The following is a 7,388-nucleotide window of genomic DNA, read 5'->3' as shown; positions in this document are numbered from 1 at the left end:
TTTTGCCCCGGCCGGCGACCATGACACCCGTCGGTATCGTCCCCCTCCCTGGAGGCGTAGCCGAGTGTGTCACCAGGTCCTTTGCTTGCTTGGTGTGGCAGTTTTCTCCGGGCGAAACCCTTAATTCGGTGCTGGATCGACATCATATGGCGGCGTCTTGGATGTCATCCCTCTGTTGGGAGCATCGTGCCGGGAGACTTGGAGTTCCTAAGTGTTGGAATTATGCCCTAGAGGCAATAATAAATATAGTTATTATTATAATTCCTGTATCAAGATAATCGTTTATTATCCATGCTATAATTGTATTGAATGAAGACTCATTTACATGTGTGGATACATAGACAAAACACCGTCCCTAGCAAGCCTCTAGTTGGCTAGCCAGTTGGTCAAAGATAGTCAGTGTCTTCTGATTATGAACAAGGTGTTGTTGCTTGATAACTGGATCACGTCATTGGGAGAATCACGTGATGGACTAGACCCAAACTAATAGACGTAGCATGTTGATCGTGTCATTTTGTTGCTACTATTTTCTGCGTGTCAAGTATTTATTCCTATGACCATGAGATCATATAACTCACTGACACCGGAGGAATGCTTTGTGTGTATCAAACGTCGCAACGTAACTGGGTGACTATAAAGATGCTCTACAGGTATCTCCGAAGGTGTTAGTTGAGTTAGTATGGATCAAGACTGGGATTTGTCACTCCGTGTGACGGAGAGGTATCTCGGGGCCCACTCGGTAATACAACATCACACACAAGCCTTGCAAGCAATGTAACTTAGTGTAAGTTGCGGGATTTTGTATTACGGAACGAGTAAAGAGACTTGCCGGTAAACGAGATTGAAATAGGTATGCGGATACTGACGATCGAATCTCGGGCAAATAACATACCGAAGGACAAAGGGAATGACATACGGGATTATATGAATCCTTGGCACTGAGGTTCAAACGATAAGATCTTCGTAGAATATGTAGGATCCAATATGGACATCCAGGTCCCGCTATTGGATATTGACCGAGGAGTCTCTCGGGTCATGTCTACATAGTTCTCGAACCCGCAGGGTCTGCACACTTAAGGTTCGACGTTGTTTTATGCGTATTTGAGTTATATGGTTGGTTACCGAATGTTGTTCGGAGTCCCGGATGAGATCACGGACGTCACGAGGGTTTCCGGAATAGTCCGGAAACGAAGATTGATATATAGGATGACCTCATTTGATTACCGGAAGGTTTTCGGAGTTACCGGGAATGTACCGGGAATGACGAATGAGTTCCGGGAGTTCACCGGGGGGGGGGGCAACCCACCCCGGGGAAGCCCATAGGCCTTGAGGGTGGCACACCAGCCCTTAGTGGGCTGGTGGGACAGCCCAAAAGGGCCCTATGCGCCATAGAGATAAAAATCAAAGAGAAAGAAAAAAAAGGGAGGTGGGAAGGAAGGGAAGGACTCCCACCCACCAAACCAAGTCCAACTCGGTTTGGGGGGGGGAGCCTTCCCCCCTTGGCTCGGCCGACCCCCTTGGGGCTCCTTGAGCCCCAAGGCAAGGTCCCCTCCCTCCCACCTATATATACGGAGGTATTGGGGTTGATTTGAGACGACTTTTCCACGGCAGCCCGACCACATACCTCCACGGTTTTTCCTCTAGTTCGCGTTTCTGCGGAGCTCGGGCGGAGCCCTGCTGAGACAAGGTCATCACTAACCTCCGGAGCGCCGTCACGCTGCCGGAGAACTCTTCTACCTCTCCGTCTCTCTTGCTGGATCAAGAAGGCCGAGATCATCGTCAAGCTGTACGTGTGCTGAACGCGGAGGTGCCGTCCGTTCAGTACTAGATCGTGGGACTGATCGCGAGATTGTTCGCGGGGCGGATCGAGGGACGTGAGGACGTTCCACTACATCAACCGCGTTCTCTAACGCTTCTGCTGTACGGTCTACAAGGGTACGTAGATCACTCATCCCCTCTCGTAGATGGACATCACCATGATAGGTCTTCGTGCGCGTAGGAAATTTTTTGTTTCCCATGCGACGTTCCCCAACACTAAGTTGCGCTCCTCCGGTGTTCGCCGGTTGTGATAGTTCTTCTCCGGCGCAATGTGCGGTCTCCATCGGTGATTCCAAGATGGCGCATTTTGCAGGTCGGATCAAGTCCTGCAATCCTCTTGTCACCTCCTTTTGGCATTAAGGGGGATGGTGCGTCCACAAGTTAAGCTTGGCGGGAGCAGTTGTTCTTTTAAGGCGACCGACGTCGGTCGAGACACGACGAGGTTCTAGGTTTTGGGTAGTCTCTTTTGCGTTTTAGTTGTGTTGTTGTGGATGGCTATCCTTGTACTAGACGAATGTGAAGTTATGCTTTGCTCAACGTTTTGTACTTGTTAATTTTTGTATAAAGCTATAGTACGTAATTTGCATATTCTCAAAAAGAAAAACAGAAATTTACTCCTAAAATTTTCATGACAACACATTAACTAGTCACGCTCTGTATGAAAATCATAAAAAGTAGGTACAGATACAGGTAGAACCATGATTGTTGCCGAGGAGAGAGAAGAAGCAGGAGCAACAACAGCAGGTGGCAGACGGAGGCAGCAGCGAGCAACAGAGCAGAGCAGGGAAGAAACAAGAGATGGAGAAGAAGACGACGACGAAAAAGTCGTCCAATCCAGAGCCAAGAGATCCTGACAATCAACCAACCATCCAATCAAACCAAGTAAAGGGAGACGCTGATTTGACGATAGATTGACTTTATACCACAAATCTTTCTTTCTTTCTTCTGTGCCCCTCTTTCTTGAAATGAATTCTTTTTGTGTTGATAAGCCACAAACTAAACCAGTTTGCATACTACAATATATTTTTCAAAAATAAAAATGATTTCAGCACGTTAGAGCAACTCCAACGAGGCTATCCATTTTGTTCGTCGTCGTCCGTTTGGGTCCGCGCGGACAGAAAAGTCGGACCAACTCGCCGACCCAAACGGACGCGCGTCCGCTTTTCATCCGCGTGCGGACCCACTCCCGACCCAATTTTGAGCCTGATTTGGATCGGCGCAGATACAAAGCGGACGCGGACGATGCGCGTGTACTCCACTCCCTGGCCCACCAGACGGTGGCACATTGGCCGTTCTTCACCCCTACCGACAGTTAGCCCTCGCATCGCCCCAGCACGTCGTCGCCGCCGCCTAGTTCTGGCGCCTCCTCCCGTACCTGCCCAGCGCCTACCCACGTCGCTGGCCGCATCACCGCCAGGCCACCGCAGCTTCCCCGACCCCAATCCGTCATCGCCGACCAGCTTCGTCGTCCACGCCTGCAAGCTGTTCGATAGTTTGCCTCAAGGTACAAATGGACTGCGCTGACGAGTTTTTTTTCCGTAATTTTCTGTGCGACTTCGACGATTCCTCATCAGACGATGAGCAGATGCTGCTTGCCGTGTTGGTCCATGACCACCTTAATAGGCAGCGGCTGTTGTTCCGGGGCTCGATTCCGGGGCATGTTACGACATTGAATCGCAACCGAAAGAGCGGCAATTTCCTTCTATGGAAGGACTACTTTGACACAAGCAATCCGTTGTCGAAACATCAGAAATTCTGGGGGTGTTTCGGTATGGCTAGGCATGTTTTCAACCGGATTCGAGAGGGGGTGGTCAGATATGATAACTATTTCAAGTGCAAAGAGGATGTCATTGGAAAGATTGACTTCTTATCTTATCAAAAATGCACTGCAGCTATGTGGATGCTTGCTTATGGAGTACCCGGTGATCTTATTGATTAGTACGTTTGTATGAGTGAGTCTACATGCCCAGAGTCGTTGTACCGATTCTACAAGGCTGTGGTTGCAGTGTTTCTCCCTGAATACTTGAGAGAGCCGACTACTGCAGACACATTCCGCTTGTTGGCGACCAATGCCAGCCGGGGCTTCCCAGGGATGCTTGAAAGCATAGACTGCATGCATTGGGAGTGGAAGAACTGTCCTTCTTCTTGGCAAGGCCAATACAAGGGCCATGTCAAGGCTTGCACTGTCATATTTGAGGACGTGGCCTCTCAAGATCTGGATCTGGCACTCTTTCTTTGACATTGCCGGATCACACAATGATATCAACGTGCTTCAACGGTCGCCGGTGTTTGCAAGGCTTGCCGAAGGCAACAGCCCGCCGGTCAATGTTAACATCAATGATCACAACTACAACAAATGATACTATCTAGCTGACGGAATCTATCCACAGTGGACCATTATTGTGAAGACAATCTCCAACCCTGCCGGACAGAAGAAGAAAAGATTTTTCTAAGAGCAAGAGAGTTCTAGGAAGGATGCCGAGCGTGCCTTTGGTGTTCTGCAATCTCGTGAGGCATAGTTCGGTATCCCGCTAGAACGTGGAGCACCAACAAGTTGTGGCAAGTGATGACTGCTTGTGTGATCATGCACAATATGATCGTAGAGGATGAGCGCCCGGAACGTCTCCATAATCAAGAGTTTGAGTTTCAGGGTGACAATGTGATGCCCCAGCATGGCAGAGAAGCGGCATCGTTTACACAGTTCATCCAATTTCATCATGAAATACGTGATTGGAAAACTCATATTCGGTTGGAAGATGATTTGGTTGAGCATATGTGAGATCATGTGGGCAATGAATAGGTGTATCTTTTTAACAATTTAATTTTTGTTGGGCTTGTAAAACTTTGCTATATTTTATTTCAATTGTGAAATTATGCTATCTCATTTGCTTTTAAAAAATATATAAAATGTTTGTATTTGTTAGAAATCGAACGCTAGCCGGTCACATAGTTAAATATGAAAAAACGCGTTGGACGTACTGTCGATCCAAATCATAAATCGAACGGACACAGAACCGACAAACGATCCAAACGAACAAAAACGGACAAAATCACCGTCCGTTTGAATCCGCCGTTGCTCTTAGTGCATTTCTATCTAGTGTAGGTACGCGTGGCCAGTCCCAAGATTAGTAGACATTTGGACTATCAACCTACGTACGTGTCCAGCTTAGCCAGCGACACTATGATTCCGTTCCATGAATAAAATCAAACTTGTTGTGCCGCTGCTTGCGTACGTCTGCCGGCCTGAATTATTGATTGTGCCCGCATCCTATGAGGAGGCACCGCACGCTATTATTCACACAGTTTTCTTCCCGTTCGTTAAGCCTTAGGTTTTTCAAATTGACTGGCTGCGGCTTTGAAACGCTGGTCCTTAAAGGCACGCATATTAGTACCTTTTAGTTGTCAACGACAAGGTATAATGCCTCAATTCGTAAAATAATCGTTAAAATACGTGTTGGAACGAAAAATGTTGTCAGGTCAGACTCTATAAATGTGTTTGATCCGTAATTTATTTTACGAGACGCGGCAAAAGTTCGCCTTTATCCTTCAGATTCACAAGGTGGAAGACCGACCCGAGCTCGCCCTTATCCGCAACGAGATTTGACGCGAGAGAAATTTCCGAGAGGCCGTTCCCTCCTCCCCCTCCTCGGCAGCCGTTGCCCCGCCCACCGCGCGCTCCGGACCTTATTCCCCGTCATTCTTCGCCGCCATGGAAGCCTCCAGCCGGCAGATCTCGTCAACGTGAAGGTCGCGCACGTGCAATCCCGTTCGACGGATCTTGTCGCCGGCCATGTCGCCCCGCCATCGTCCAAGCCACCAACGCGCCTGCCCGCAAGCGGCAAGACAACGTTGTCGTGCAGGGCGGCATGACAGCTGGCCCCGTCGGCAGGGAAGGCCCGTCGGGCGCCGCCGCTGCTGCACGATCTGCCCGGCCGCCGGCGGGGAAGATGGGCAAGGTTTCGGGCGTGAAGCGAAAGAAGGTTCCTACGAACAAACCTTCGTCCACTCCCTCCGCCCCGGCGAGACGTTCCTCGACGGTGCCTTCCTACGGCGCTGCTTCCACCACACGCGAGGTGTTCAATGAAAGGACCGGAAGGTATGCATCTTCGCTCATTTATTTTTGCTTCGATTTTTTTCCATTGTGGTAGGTCGTGATGTGGTGTCACTCAATGTAGCGGTGGTTTGAACAATGTCGTTGCCGAGTTCATGAACTTGTTGGCCACCAACGCCGTCGACATCGATCAAGCCTCGATCGTCGGTTTCGAGTACAATGAATTGGAGGGTGGTGTGGATGGCCACGGTGGTGAAGATGAGGTGGAAGAGGTAGATGAGGGGACGTATCGGCAATCGCAAGCAAAAAAGAGCGTGAGATCGAAGAACTACACGATCTTGGAAGATCAAATCTTGATCAAAGCTTGGAATACGGTGTCTATGGATCCTTTCACGGGTGTGTCCAAACCGCCAAGACATATGGGCAAAGAATTGAAGATGAACGCTTCCAATTCATGTCCAAGTATCCCGATAGGACAGCACAGACCTTTCGGTCACTCCAATGTCATTGAGAAGGATGGTTGGTGGGATTACCAACGGCGTGGCAGGGTAGAGTAGTTGGGAAGCGATCACGGACTTGACTAGAGCTGTTCGACCAATGGTTGTGATGTTTTGTCCCTCGTAAGTTGTTAGCTTGCCCGCAACCTTGTCGATTAGGAATTGGAAATCCATCAATTTTAGCTTCCAAATGGATAGAGGGAGCCTCAAATAACGCAAGGGGAAGGATGCCCTTGCCGCCGGCAGGTTTTGTGTTAAGCACCACAAATCAAGTTGGTTGCAACGGATGGGCACAAACGAAAGATACCGTAGACTGCTAAAAAAAGACACGGTAGAAAAAAGTTTATACAATAGATATTATTGCCTTCACCATTTGATCAAGTACAAGCTAGGTTATATCCTCCATTTCTTTTCATACTTTTTGAAGAATAAACTTGGCAAAGTTCACAAGAGTGTACGTACTTGTGTCCAGAATAGCATTATCCTATGCATACGTGGTAGGCCAGATGTTTGGCTAGTTCTACCCTAGGTCATGTATACAAGCAAGGTGACATGATTAGATATGCACCAATAATTCCTACCACGACTAATAATAAGAAAACTATGGGTGATTGGTCAATATTATTCGACATGTCGTTGGCCATTTGAGCATCCAATTGGACCGATCTCCACGCCACAAACAAATAATTCCACTGTCCACGTATGTGCATCCGCTGTATTCATACATACATGGTGTGAGCACTCGCAAAAAACTTTCTTAAATCCATGAGATAAAAATGATTTTTAATGTAAACAAAATCCGGATGAAAATAAGCTAGAAAAGTAATTGGCGTAGGAAGTAAGCCGGCCATGCATGCAAGATATTTTTATCAAGATATAGTGCATGTACAGCTGAAAAAACATACTCCTTCCGTTCCTAAATATAAGACCTTTTAGAGATTATACTATAAACTACATACGGATGTACATAAACATATTTTAGAGTATAGATTCACTCATTTTACTCCGTATGTAGTCCTTTA

This window comes from Hordeum vulgare, chromosome 2H (genome assembly GCF_904849725.1).
Source record: "Hordeum vulgare subsp. vulgare chromosome 2H, MorexV3_pseudomolecules_assembly, whole genome shotgun sequence".
NCBI classification, from domain to species: domain Eukaryota; kingdom Viridiplantae; phylum Streptophyta; class Magnoliopsida; order Poales; family Poaceae; genus Hordeum; species Hordeum vulgare.
This window is presented reverse-complemented; position numbering follows the sequence as displayed.